Source organism: Caretta caretta, chromosome 9, assembly GCF_965140235.1.
Source record: "Caretta caretta isolate rCarCar2 chromosome 9, rCarCar1.hap1, whole genome shotgun sequence".
Taxonomy (NCBI): Eukaryota; Metazoa; Chordata; order Testudines; family Cheloniidae; genus Caretta; species Caretta caretta.
The window spans coordinates 68,539,802-68,553,400 of record NC_134214.1 but is presented as its reverse complement, the minus strand read 5'-3'; the positions used below and the strand labels follow the sequence as shown (position 1 = coordinate 68,553,400).

At 39.3% G+C, this 13,599-nt stretch overlaps 1 long non-coding RNA gene across 1 annotated transcript in view; it reads right to left on the bottom strand.

Annotated features, from left to right (window-relative positions):
* LOC125642529 (uncharacterized) overlaps positions 1–13,599 on the bottom strand; it is a 170,957-nt gene that overhangs the window by 18,204 nt on the left and 139,154 nt on the right. Inside the window, exon 2 of the long non-coding RNA XR_007358431.2 lies at positions 2,952–3,112. This is a non-coding gene — a long non-coding RNA (uncharacterized LOC125642529). The remainder of the gene's footprint in view (positions 1–2,951; positions 3,113–13,599) is intronic.

Sequence of the window (13,599 nt, the reverse complement as noted above, 5' to 3'; positions counted from 1 at the left end):
GAGACTCCACTGGTACATTTGGATGGCTAAAGCAACCTCTGAACTTGGCTCTTGTGGTCTGAGATGTGCTTTAATATCTGGAGTACACGATGTTTCAAAGGGCAAAGGTAGATTGCTCAGTATATTTTCCTGGAATGTGGGAGCAAAAGCTCCCGGTGCAGGGAGTGTACGTATTCTCCATCTACCACCCTTGTTGGAGAGATGCCCTCCCTTGATGAGGGTTATGAAGCTCTTGTGGAGGAGGCAGAGCAGCTTCTTCTAAAATTTTTGTACAAATCAAAATAATATCTAGAGGGCCAAGTCCTGTAGTCTTCATTTGGACCAAACTCCATTATGGAGTCAGTGGGAATTGTGTTTGTGTTTGAAGTATAGGATTTGGGCAAACAGAAGATGACAACATGAACACATTTAAAATCAATGGCAGTTTTGCTATGGACACCTCTAAGAGCAGGAGTTAGCTCCTTATGAGCACAGCAGGGCTGAACTGTGATTTGGACTAAGGATTCCCAATTTCACCCTTACTCAGGCTATTTGGGACTGAGCATGCACAAGCATTAGCAGAGATGGTAGATAGGGAGGCAAAAGTTGAGCAAGGGAATGCCTGGAATTTTAGCTCCATTCCTATTAGCTGGCCAACACAGCTGAGTCAGCTGCTAAAGCAGGCTGTAAACTGCACCATCCCCAAAGACATTATGTTGCAAACAAACAGTCTCCAAATCACAGTGTATCCCAGGGCTGGTGTGCCGCTATTTATGAACCATCCTTCGTACAAGGCTATGTGTAAGTCCATCTAGCTCTGAGTGAAGCATGTCACCTGTTCCTTTACAATCACTACACTACTTACAACCAGCCAATTACTTTGTAGAGCACTTTGGCACATAATTATGACAGATGCTCTGTAAAATCAAATATGATTTTATGCACTGGATATTAGCAATAATATCAGTCACAGAGAATATAATGGAGTAGAAATTTCACTCATTTTTATTAATGAACAATCCATTTTGCTTGGTCAGATAGCAGACTTATTGATTTGCCACTAGCCTTCCTGGCAAGATAAATTGTTTTTAACTGAAATGAACCTTAGGAAGACTGTTTTAATTTGTTGATTATGCAATTGACGAGGGAAGATCAAAACAGCTTAGCTAGCCTATTGTTGGTTAGAGAAGTAAATATACCTCTTAAGTTTATGTTTTGTTTTTGGTTGTTCAAAATTTAGCAATAATAAAAGTTAAGAAGGAATTTTTAACAGCAAAATACACGCGCACACACACAGATAGGCCATATCATCATCTGACTTTAGTCAGAGTAGCTTGATTGACTTCAGAGCTACGTAATTTTACACCATATTAGGATTGACTGGTACAGAGCCTGATCTATGCTCCAGCCCATCACCAGTCTCCAGGCCCCAAGAAACCACACAGTTCCTCAGCGGCAGGCCCACGGCCTTTGGCACAGTGTCCAGTCTCTCCTCATGGCTCCCTGCAGTGAATCTAGCCAAGCTAGAGTCCTGAAGGAAGTTTGTACTGTAGCCCTTGTACTGTGTGCAATGCTCTCAGCGAGTATTTACAGTGACACAGGCAGCCTTTTTAAAACAAGGTAACCATTTATTGTTCATCTGGTATACAGAATCTGGAAGTCCTTAGGTTAGCACAGAGAAACAAAAGTTATAGTCCATTCTGGTTAGCACAGAGCCCCAGCCAAGTTGTACTGAACCTCATGTTCAGGCTCTCTCTCTATCCCCCAAAGTCTGGCCTCCAGGTCAATTTCCAGGTGAGAGCCCCAGTGCCTTCCAAAAGCCAACACTTTGGCTTCCACTCCTTTGTTCTTGAGCTGGGGTCTATGCCAGCTTTCCTACTCAGAGATGAGGAAATCCATCTTCCTCTGGGTTGTTAACTGATAGGTGTCAATATCCTGGTGACTGGCTTTTCCATTGTTGTCTTAGATTTTCCATTGATATGGAGCCAACCTCAGCCAGTCCTTGTATTCTGTGACCCATTCAGGCTCAGACAGCTAGGCAACACACATCCACCTCTTGCTCTGAGCCTGTCCTCAGAGCAAACTTAGTCCTTTTCCTCCATCCCAGGTAGCCATGCAAAAAGTAGGGGAAACTGAGACACACATAGGATTCAAAGATGCTACAGAAAATGTCCACTTCTTCACAGTGGCCTAAAATTTTCACCTCTTTAAAAAAAAATTTTCACGTTATTGAAGTCAGAGCAGTATTTGAACTTCAGAGTTGAGACGCAAAATGCCCTCAATTTTAAGATTAAATGAGCTCACATGAAATGAGCAAACAGGAATACTACTACCCACACATCCTTCACATTTTCAGAAAAAAATGCAAGCCTGGATTTTCATTTTTAAATTAGGACCTGATCCTACAAAGACTTATGCATATGAATAACTTTGTGAACAGGAACATTCCCATTGAACATAATGGGATGCACATGCATAAAGTTGCTGATGTGCATAAGTCTTTGCAGGAGAGGTTGTGATTACGGCTTTGCAAAAAAGTAGTTTTGTTTTATGAGTTTCTTTTCAATTTAGCAGTAAGTTATGCTAGAAGGGCGAGTTTCTAGTCAACTCAGGCTTTGATAAAAGTTTTGCTAACCATGAACAATTTAGGGGAAACTTGGGCTTAAGCTTCAGGAGAGGGGTGTTTTTAAATTGCTACAAGCATTTTGCACAGGCCTAGCTCCAAACTCGTAAACAAAACATGAATCAAAATTGTAAGAAATTGCCTAAACTTATATTTATATTGACCTTCAAGTGACAGAAAGCCCTAGTCAAAATTTGCAAAGATAGTAGCCTAAATGTTAAGAATTTAAGTAAGGTAGATTTTCAGAAATACTGAGTACTCAACAGCTCCCCTTTGACTTCAGTGAGAGCTGCCAAAACCTCTGAAAATCTGCTTCATTATTTCAGCTCTGAAATATGGATTTCAGTACCTGATTTTAGGCTCCTCGCTTGGAAAGTCTTCGCCTAGTGCCCATACTTCTGGAGCTCTGGTAGTTCATTCTGCAACTAGTAGATCAGTCCTTTCTTCCTATCTAGTTCAACTGCTCCAGGGAAAAATTCTTCTGCCCATTCTCCCCTGTCTGACAGCAAACTGTAGGGGGAAAAAAAGCTCTCTGCTGTTAAAATGTTGGGCAATAGGACTGGATAGTGAATCCCCCATAATAATTTAGTTGTTTTACAAATTAGAAAAGCCGTTAACATATGTGCTTGGGGTGGTAATTAGAGCTCTGCAAATAACTGATTTTTAATTTTGCTGGCGGTCACGAAATTTTAGGAAAAAAACTCCTCTTTGTTGCACGTGGTAAAGGAAGCTGTATCCCTCACTTCACAGCAGTGTGATTATGTATTAGCATATTCAGACCTGAGCTAAACAGATCTGGCTTTCAGTTTTTGGTTGTAAAAGTAACAGTTAAATAACTAAATTAACGTTACAATGCATATGAAATATTTAGTACTGAGGAATCTAAATGGGGAGAAATCCCATATGTTGGTCAGTATACCGAGTGTTAATATGCTCAATGCAACAACTTTCCTTTACATCCCAGGGAGCCTACCTTAGTTTACCTTAGTTGTGCGCTCAGCTGTAAAAAGTGAGTGTAAGTTTTGTGGGGAAGTACAGACTAATGAACAGAAGCTACCTCTACACTGGCTGACTGAAAGAAGGGAAAGGAGTGAGTTTCACCATCATGGCTGCCCCTCTCTTGAGACCCTGGACCTTCTTTTTCCATCCTAATCCTGAGAGGTATCTTGACCAGACGACATCACCAGCTCCAGCTAAACCCCAAATTCCACCTGCAAGGTGAGACTGTCTCCTTCTCACACTCACAGAAGGTGTCCTTTTCGTTCCCTACCTTTTTTTCTTTTCTCTCTCTTTTTGCCTTGTTTAATAGGAGGCTGTCTTAGCCAGCCAAGACTGTATATTTAGCAACACCGTTGGGAGCCTGTGACCAAAGAGGCAGCTAAAATATAGTGACTTAAATGGCTTGATACTGGTACCAGCTTGCTAGGTCTCAGAGTGGCTGGTAAGACCATGTGCCATGCCTGTGTTTTTCAGCAATGAGGATGCAAGTGAAAGTCAACACCAGAGATGGAAGCTGCATTTTCTATCCTTGCTGTTCTTTTCTCTCCCCCTTTGTGTGCATTTGTCTTGTTTTGTCTTCTGGGAAACAAGATCAGACTTGAACAGCAGCAACAATGACTGCTGCAGCCCCTTTCAACTAACTTCTTTTTTCCCCAAAAAGCACAGTTATCTTTGATACAATCTAAGGGACTTCAAACAAGGCTTTCTTTCCCCCCTTCTAAAACCTCTCTCCAGCTAAAGGGAAAGGGAACACAGGAGGTTGTTAAAATGAAAGCCTTATTTAACACTTTACATTTCGAATGCTTTAGCTAATTTTCCTTCTTTTCTGTATCTTTAATACAAGATTAAAAGGATGTTTAATGGTGTGTTTGCCAGGATACTAAGCAGCCTGAGGTCTCTGTATACCAATCCCCAAACCTTATTTAAAACTGTTTAATGTTGAACAGCGACTGTATTATGTTAACACCTTTGACTCTTTGGGCACATTTATTCCTTCTAAATTAATATAAGAGGACTGGACAGCTCCAGTGAATGGTAAAGGATACATTATGTCCAGGATACATTATGTCCTGGACACACCAAAGACTAGATTTGTAAAGACCAAAGGCAGGTTAAGAACAAATGGTTATTCAATGGCTTATGTAAATACAGGCAGATAATGTTAGTCCAGTTCTTAGTGATCCAACTCAGCCCAGGATGACTGGAAGTCATTACCATCTGCCAGCTATTTGGTGGTTTCAGTTCAGTTTAGTTAACAGGTCTCCAGACCCCATGACATCCACAATTACCACTTCTGTTAGCATTCTCAATAAACAGCTCTAGGAAGAACTTTACAGAACATGGAGACTCACTTCTGCAATTCAGGGTCAGTGAGGATTGTTAGAGCAGCATGAGAAGCTTGTACTGATACAGCCTATGTTTTATTTTTTCCACCAATAGAGATTACTTTGGTTTATAAGGCTGTCTATTCAGCATCCTTAATTCACACAAAAATGCACTTTTAAAAATAACATTCCCTATTCATTTTGCCAGGAATATCAGCTTCCAGTGGGAATACTTTCTTGGCCTTTACAGAAAATTTTACACCATTGCATTAATTGGAATTATCTGAAGTACATAATGATGCGCAGAATTTATATTATCACCATCATCCCCTCAAGTGGGGAGACTTTCCCAGTTACAACACCCCCATTTCGAAGGCATTGTCAAGATTTATAGTGGATTTTTCAAATGTATCTGAAATTTATTCTTGATCAGTGCCACATTTTCATGGCTCCAGTTTTATTGCCAGCAGTGGATATGCTGAAGTCACCAGTGCCAAGGATTTAATAGCTTGTCAGTTAGGCTTGAAAGCAATTTATCTTCTTTTGGCCATTTCTTAATTTCTTCCTCTATTTTCTGCCTTAACTGAGAAACATTAATTTTCTGTAATCAATTGTAAAGAAATCCTTGCCTGTGCAAGTCATGTTAATAAAAGAGCTGGAATGGAAAGACACTATTGTTGTCAAAGCAATATTTTCAAAACCTTTTGGACATGAAGACCAATATCTATGAAGATTTATGCCTTGGTTACACTTGATTTTCATGTTAAATAAGCTTTGAAGTCATTCTGCATACATCACCCATACACAGAACTGATTTTCATCAAAATGGGGAAATGATTGCCTGCGATGGCAATGGCCCAGTGCAATATTTCCTGATCTCTAAAGGGGGAAGCTTTGACAAGTCAACAATGCACTGCTCATGGAAAGTGACTACTGCCATCATAAAATAATTATAATGGACTAAAAAGTAACACACCCACAGTATATTGAGCATGAGTATATCTGCTATTGCTTTATGAAATATATCTGCAATGTTTTCAATTTTGATTTTACAGAAAATTACAGAAATAAATATGTCATTAAAACATACTTCTGAGTCAGGAAGAGGTTTTAGTACAATACCTCATTGCCAAGCAAACGTTAATGACTAAATTGCTCTTCAGAAAGGAGTAGAAATAGCACAAGGTAAGTCTCAGATCACTTAACAGCAGTGGACATGTGATGTGTGCCGGTTACATACAACAGATCGCATATATCAGTGGATTTTGGCCTATGCATACCATGAACAAACAGACTTTTTCAGCCCTGTGTAACATTTCTGACAGACGTTTTTATCTAAATCTTTATTCAAACCCACTGTGGGATAATTCTGCCAAGAGACTGGAATATACATTTCTTTGTAATCAACACTGTTCAGAAGATGCTCCTGTCTAGCCACACAGAGCATTTTCTCAGCAATGATATAAACCCAAAACAGGTTAATATTGATGGATCAGGTCCTTGAAATATATATATTTTAGGGAAGAAATATTTAGAAAATAGAAAAACCTAATATAGATTGCTTGTCAATTATTCACCATCACTGTGTTAATTGACTGTTATATTATTATTGGGACTTTTTTCCTTCTGCAGTTAGGCTCTTACCAAATTCTTTTGGTCCTCTGTAGAGCATCTCTGGAAATGCATCTTTTCCTCTCTATCCCCAGTGCTATGATATCTTGCCTTCACTATTACAGCTTCCACCTGACTACTGCATTTTCACTTTGCACCCCTCCAAACCATTCAAATTTCTGATGCTTTTAAAAGCTGCCTCTCTTAGCTCTTAGACTTAGTCTTTTCCTCTCTTTGAATCCCTTCTCTGGCTTTGAGATCTGCTTCAAGCTTCTTGTCATCCCGTTCAGAGCTCTGCATAGTTCACACCCCACTCGTGGCCTTCATTCACCCCAAACATCTTTTAATTGCTCTGGCCTGGATTTCAACTAAGTATGTGTTGGATAAGTATGTGTATGGAAAAGGAGTGCTTTCTCCTCCTTAGCATGTGACTGAAAGCTTCATTAAGATTTCTGGAAACCATGCAACAATTGAAATAGAGAACTCAGGTCAGCAAACTGACTATTAGGCTAAGTAGAAGACAAATCCATAAATGTACAATTCATTATTAGAATGGTATATGCAATGTAAATATGCTTTTGTGAAGGTCTAAATGTTAACTATGTTGTATCTATCAGTGCTCTTACTGTAATGAGCTGGTGCCCTTTGAATATGCTCCTTGTTACATTTTTCCTTGTTATTGGCGTTTAAGGCGTAACATATTATTAGTTGATCTGTTAATGTAAGAAGAACATTGGGGCTAATTACATGAAAAATGGTAACTCTCTGGAAAATAAGATACTAAAGTCAGCAACTGTTCATTTCACACTCCCAGCACATTCCAGGTTGGCATCTCTTGAGGAGCAATTAGCTTTGTTAGGGCAACTGAATTCAAAACACAGAGATATGTCATTTCCTCTACATTAAGAATCATAATTAATAAAGTATAACAAGTTGTCACAAACTTATCCAATTACTGAAACATTCCTTTTCTCTGAAAGCTCAGGGTAAGGTTTTCACAACATTAAGGTAGTAGAAGAAAATATTATATTGTCTCTTAAAAGGGAAGCAAAAAATTGCATCTCTGGTTTGGTTTTATAGGTATGTAATTACAGTTACAATAATACTAATACAAGATTAAAAACAGGCTGGGACTAAAGCTTTATATTATATTCTGCCTTCAAAAAGCACATTAATAGTAATGACAAGTATGACAACAAATTGTCTTTGTCACACTACATCATTAACAAGCTATGCACTGTAATTATAATATAGCAATACTTCTCACCACAGGAAACTTCCTGTAAAAATTTGTTTCAGAGTAACAGCCGTGTTAGTCTGTATTCGCAAAAAGAAAAGGAATACTTGTGGCACCTTAGAGACTAACCAATTTATTTGAGCATGAGCTTTCGTGAGCTACAGCTCACTTCATCGGATTGATTATTTTTGGTAGGTATTTATGAAAAGTGAAATTACTTAGAGGCCCAAATACTGCCAGGAATACCCACCACCATGGTACCTGGGTGCTGATTATTAACCATCCCCGATGTTGTCTATACCTTCTTATACAACAATGCTGTTTACAGAGAGAATAGCGTAGATTTCCAAGACATACAAGCCAGTTCAGCACTTAAGTCAACTGAAGAAATTAATACTGGAACATCAACAACCCGGTTTAAAATTGTAAAATGAGAATTCCTTCACAGTAAGAAAAGATGTCTGCAAAAAAACTTTCCACCACAAAATCTGAAGGAGTCTGTTTTCCAGCATGAATGACAATAAAAAAGCAGTTGGGTTTCTTGCCAACTTTTCACAGGTTCTGATAAAACCTCTCTTTCTCAGAATAGGTATGATTCTTTAAGGTGTAGTTTTCTTACTTATTTGGGTTTTCACACAGGTTCACGACCAAAAAAAAAAAATAATAAAAAAAAATAAGTCACAGGGTACAAGGAGGGCTTAATTATATAACTGGCAGGCAGGAGCCCAGGACAGTAATCCCAGGACTGTTGCAGTGTGAGTGATTTGGGGTAAGACAATTAAGATGCTGAACTTCTATTTTCCATCTGTACAAAGGGGGAAAAAAAAAACCCACCTCACCTACATCACAGAAGTATTGTGAGACATATAGTGGTTACACTTGTGTTTCTAAATCTGTGGAAGCTTTTGCTGTTTTTTTCTGGTGTTCCCCTCCACCACACAGAAATGATTATATCTTCCAATCCTGCAGGAATAAAAAAATTACTAAAGCTAATCTTAAAAAATTATGTAGTACACAGGTTAAAGAAAAGAGTGTTTGTACATTTAGGTATAATGCTTAGATTATCCACAAAGTTTGTTTTAAAAGTCCTAAAGTACATATGGTGCATAAATCAGCAATAACCCAACTTTAGGTGAATAAATTTAATAATATGGTTTAGATATTTGCATCCAAGTATTTGGGTTATATCACTCATAAAAAGTTGTACAGAGAGCTGGTTGTGGAAAGCAAAATATATCAACAAGTGAAGATTGTCCTTCAGTAGTTAAGAATTTAGGGTAGGTTGTCCATTGGAAAATACAATCCACCAGGGAAGTATTTCAGTTACTTTCTGATTTCACATCTCATCAGCACTCCAGCTCATCTCTCCTGGTATTGTCAATGTCTGGTGATGTGTTCTATGTAGATGTCCCTCGACCACCTGATAGTGTTCAACATCTTGCGTTGCTGCATCAGCCAAGTGTAGCACTGACTGATTTTGCATTCTCATGAAGTGCTTCTAGGTCTCTAGCTGGCTGAATATTCCACTTGGCACCATGATGCCATTACAGGTAGGCATTTCAAAGGCGGTGGCTATTTACTTGAGCTTTCAATCCAGTATCCAAAAAAACCCAAAACCCATAATATTTAATTATATTGTGTGGTCATCTTCAAACAGAACCAGTAGGCCAGCAGGGCATAGAGGCAAAATGAGAATTGTTATTTTCTTTTTCACTTTTGAAAATAATTCCATTATCATCAAGTCAATTTCTTAGTGGAGATTTTCTGCTAGGTTACACACAAACACAGCAGCAAAGATCAAGTTAGTTGTCCTTCCTCACCATGTCTGGGATAGATGCTAAATACAAGTAACAATGTCTGATAAGCGATTAAAGACGCTAAGTATCACAGGTGACACCTCTTATAGAAATCCAAGTCCCTGATCTGCAATAAACCATGCAAAAAGTCATGTTGGCAAACCACTATACCAGCACAGTCTTAGTAAAGTTAGTGAGCTCTTTGCATAACTGAGGTTTACATGCAATCTACATAAAGAGGCAGTGTGACATTGCCCTGGGTACATCTGGATTGCTGAACAGCTGTGTCCCTTCAGTTCTCCAAACTGGGGTGCCTCTTACACTACTTTGCTGTAAGAACATCCACTCCTGGTGTGTTCACAGACAGCCTCTTGCATGTAAAATCACTCCCAGCTAAACACTATTGAGTACTACTAGTTAGCCACTCACAAATTAAACTGCAGAACAACACCAGCAGTCCCAGACTTTCCCCCAGAAATGTGCATCTTGTACTGCTTAAAACCCTCCTGAACAATACCAGCCCCTAGAAAAGCCCTCATTCCTTCAAAGGAAAATTATATGGACCAACCCAAATGGAGTTTTCCCACACACTGGCTAAAATAAAACAATAAGAAAAATGTATTCACTACAGAAATATAGATTTTAAGTGATTACAAGTAATGATGCGTAAAAGTCAGGATTGGTTACAAGACAAATAAAAGAGTAAAACACAAGTGAATACCTAATTTAACAAGCTAAGCGAACTTTAAAGCAAAAAGGTTTTGTCTCACAATATGTTTACAGTAGTCTTTACTGGCTGAAAAGCCTTCCAGCCAGGACCACCCCTTCCTCAGTTCAGTCTTTCAAGCATTGTAGCTGCCGTGAGTAGAGATGCAGGGAGAGAGAATTGATTTGAAGGCCACTATCTCTCATTCTTATACCACTCTCCCAGCTGGGGTACAGGCCACAAGTAGTCTCTTGTGGACCTGAGGTCTAAGCTCTCCCTGTGATGGAATGTAAATTTCTTATTCACACCTTCCCTCTGCGGGAGAATGGCCACTTAAGCAGGTGATAGTTTTTTAACACCTGTCTGGGTGCTTGTCTGTCCTTTGTTCCTGAGAAACTGGTTTGGGCCTGGTTTTCTTAATCTTGGAGCATGTATAACAATGTTAAACAGTAGATTCTTGTAACTTTACATACAAAGTTGTCTCACACATATTACCAGGACAAGAATATTCAGCAGATTCTGACATTTTAAAATAATACCTCAAAAGGCATACTTTTGTACAAAATTTATTATGGTTTTGTAAAAGTGGTGAACCTAATGGTATAGACTGTCACAGGCAGCATTAAGGGTCTGCAACCAGACCTAAAGTGACCGGATGCAGAAGCAGCATAGTTTTTCAACACTGACCATCTTCCAGCCAGAAATTCTACTGCTAGACGTTAGAACTGAAGCTCTCATCAGAGGAATAGGTGGTCAAATGCCAGATGTGTTTGCCAAAACTGGCGCCCATACAGCTGGTCTGGTTTTCTACTTACTACTTGTCTCACACACACGCACACACACACACTCACAAAGCTGAATTGTTGAAACCTAAAGTGAGCCAAGTTTTGATGAACCTCTCAATCTGAAACTCTGGGGGAGGGACGGACCCACAGTTGCTGAAACATCTAATTTAAATATTTTTGAACTGGAACGTTTTATTCTTTCAAGTCAAATTTTCATTTTGAGACATTAGTAACTGTAGACTAAAAAAGACCTTTCTTTCTCTCCCCGCCCCGAGTTCTGGTTTGAGAACATTTCAACTTTTTGATCTGATTTAGGGCAAGAGCTTCTTTTTTTTAAAATATATCTATCTATCTCAAAACATTTTTGTGGGATGGGAAAACTGTTTCTTACCCAGCTGTAGCAACAGTTCTGTGCCAGCTACAGAAAGATAGTTTGAAGTTGATGAGAGTGACATGGGTAATACTGAACAGGGGAATGTATTGCATCAGGATCCAATCTAGCGCTCATTCAAGTCAACTGAAAGGCTCCCAACTGACTTGAATGGATGCTGGATCAGGCTCATTAGACTAAGAAAGTATTTCTGCCAAGGAAGTAGGTGCTGGCAGTCTGCTTTACTAGTTAAGACTCTGCTTGCTATAGTGTACACATACATAGTGAGAATTTAATGACTCTCTATGGTCCTCATCACCATATATAAGTAGATAGAATGGAAAGCAGGTAACTTCGTGGCAATGACAATGTTTATAGAACCCAATTTCTTCCCCTCACATTTTAACCAGGGTTTAAGAGCACAGAAGCTAAATAAATACAAGAAATAGGTAGCAATTTCATTGCACTCCTGGATAATCCAGTAGTAAATATCTTTCGATTGCATGAGTCATTACCTTTACTAATAGAACTTTTACAATGAAGTTTTCTTCTGTTCATAGGATTTTGAGTACCATATCACAGGGGAATCAAATTCACTGCATATTTAGAAGAGTTAAAATATTTATGCCAGATCTCTCTCTCATCTCATCAAACATCACATAATGTAAACTACAGTGGTATAATCATGAATATTTATATATCGTTCAGATGCAGAAATTGATGTAAATTAAACAACTTTAAATGTGGGTAATATTTGCTTAGAACCCATCTCTTTCTAAAACTATTCCTAATGTTGTGTTAGTTAGTTGAGCATGATCTCCTGGAGACAGCAGCAGCATGTTGTCCCATGTCAACACTTGACAATTTTTATTGTCCCAGTATTTGACATCTGGAGCCTGGAAGCTCATTTGCATGTGTGCTGCAAATAAAGTCACTCAGTTAAAGGCCTTAAGAAGTACAGCTGGCAAGCATGAGGACATTAGCAATGACAGAATACAGTCATGGTTACCTCGTTCACTGGAAGTCAGAACACACCTTGAAAAAGCACTGGATGCTAGAAAAAGGTAAAAATGTTCAGTCATTCCAAATAGCAGTGAAACTACCTTTTAGGCAGACGAAAGAAATACTGCAGTGTTTTCCCTCAGAATAACATTGGCAAGATCTCACAAAGCCTTTGGAGAAAACTTGCATTTTCAGTCATTTCTATGATTTTGGAAGTTGTAGGTCTTTAATAAAATGTAACAACTTAACATGTAACAACTTAAATGTAAAATAGTGAGCGATTTGCACCAGAGGCCTACAGAGCTGAAGTGTACGGGCCAGACAGCACCTGCCAGTGCCTCCGTGTAGGTGTGTTTGCAGCTGAAAATCTGTGACAGCCATGGAATTAAATCCCAAGGGAGGAAAGCTTTACATTCCAGCCAGAATCCATAGGAGCACTTTGAGTGCTGGGGCAGCCACAATGCTTAGCAAGCGCCCACCTTGTGTCTCAATACTGCTGCAATCCAGAGAATGAAGAGTGAGCCAGGACTCTCTCAGCACTGTGAACACAGCAAAAAACTCTCATAACCATGAAGGTTATCAAACTCTAAGCAGGATCACATATTTCTGCTACTTTACAGTACAATTGGCCCTACAGACCCCTGGGAACAGAGCATCCAGTTCTTTTCCAATGTGTTTTTGCAGTGAATAGAGGGACCTAGTATTGGAAGATTCTACTGCAGGTCCCCAGTGTGTATTCTGGGTTTCATCCCAGTATAAGTCTTTCACAGAAATTGATATCAAAGGGAATTCCATAGCAGAGGTAGACTGCTGTTAGAAACAGAATACAGGATAATTTGGCTGGAAGGCATGTTGCCTCAGAGAGTAACAAAGACATGGATGAAAATCTGAGGCAAGTGAAATGATCCCTCAGTCTGTACTGTTTACCAGTTGCTAAGGGGGAAATCCTGCCCCCATCTTCCGTGGCTGTTTAAAGACTGAACACAGAGGACGAGATGTGGTTCCACTGTCTTGAAGCAATAAAAGTACGTGGAGCGCCCTGTGCAACATGCTCCTTTTGCCCTAGACCACAAGTTATTTAAGGGGATGGGAGAAGACTGGAGAGGGCCAGGGGAGGAATAAGACGGCTGTGGGCCAAACTCCCCTGTAGCAGGGTATTTAACAGC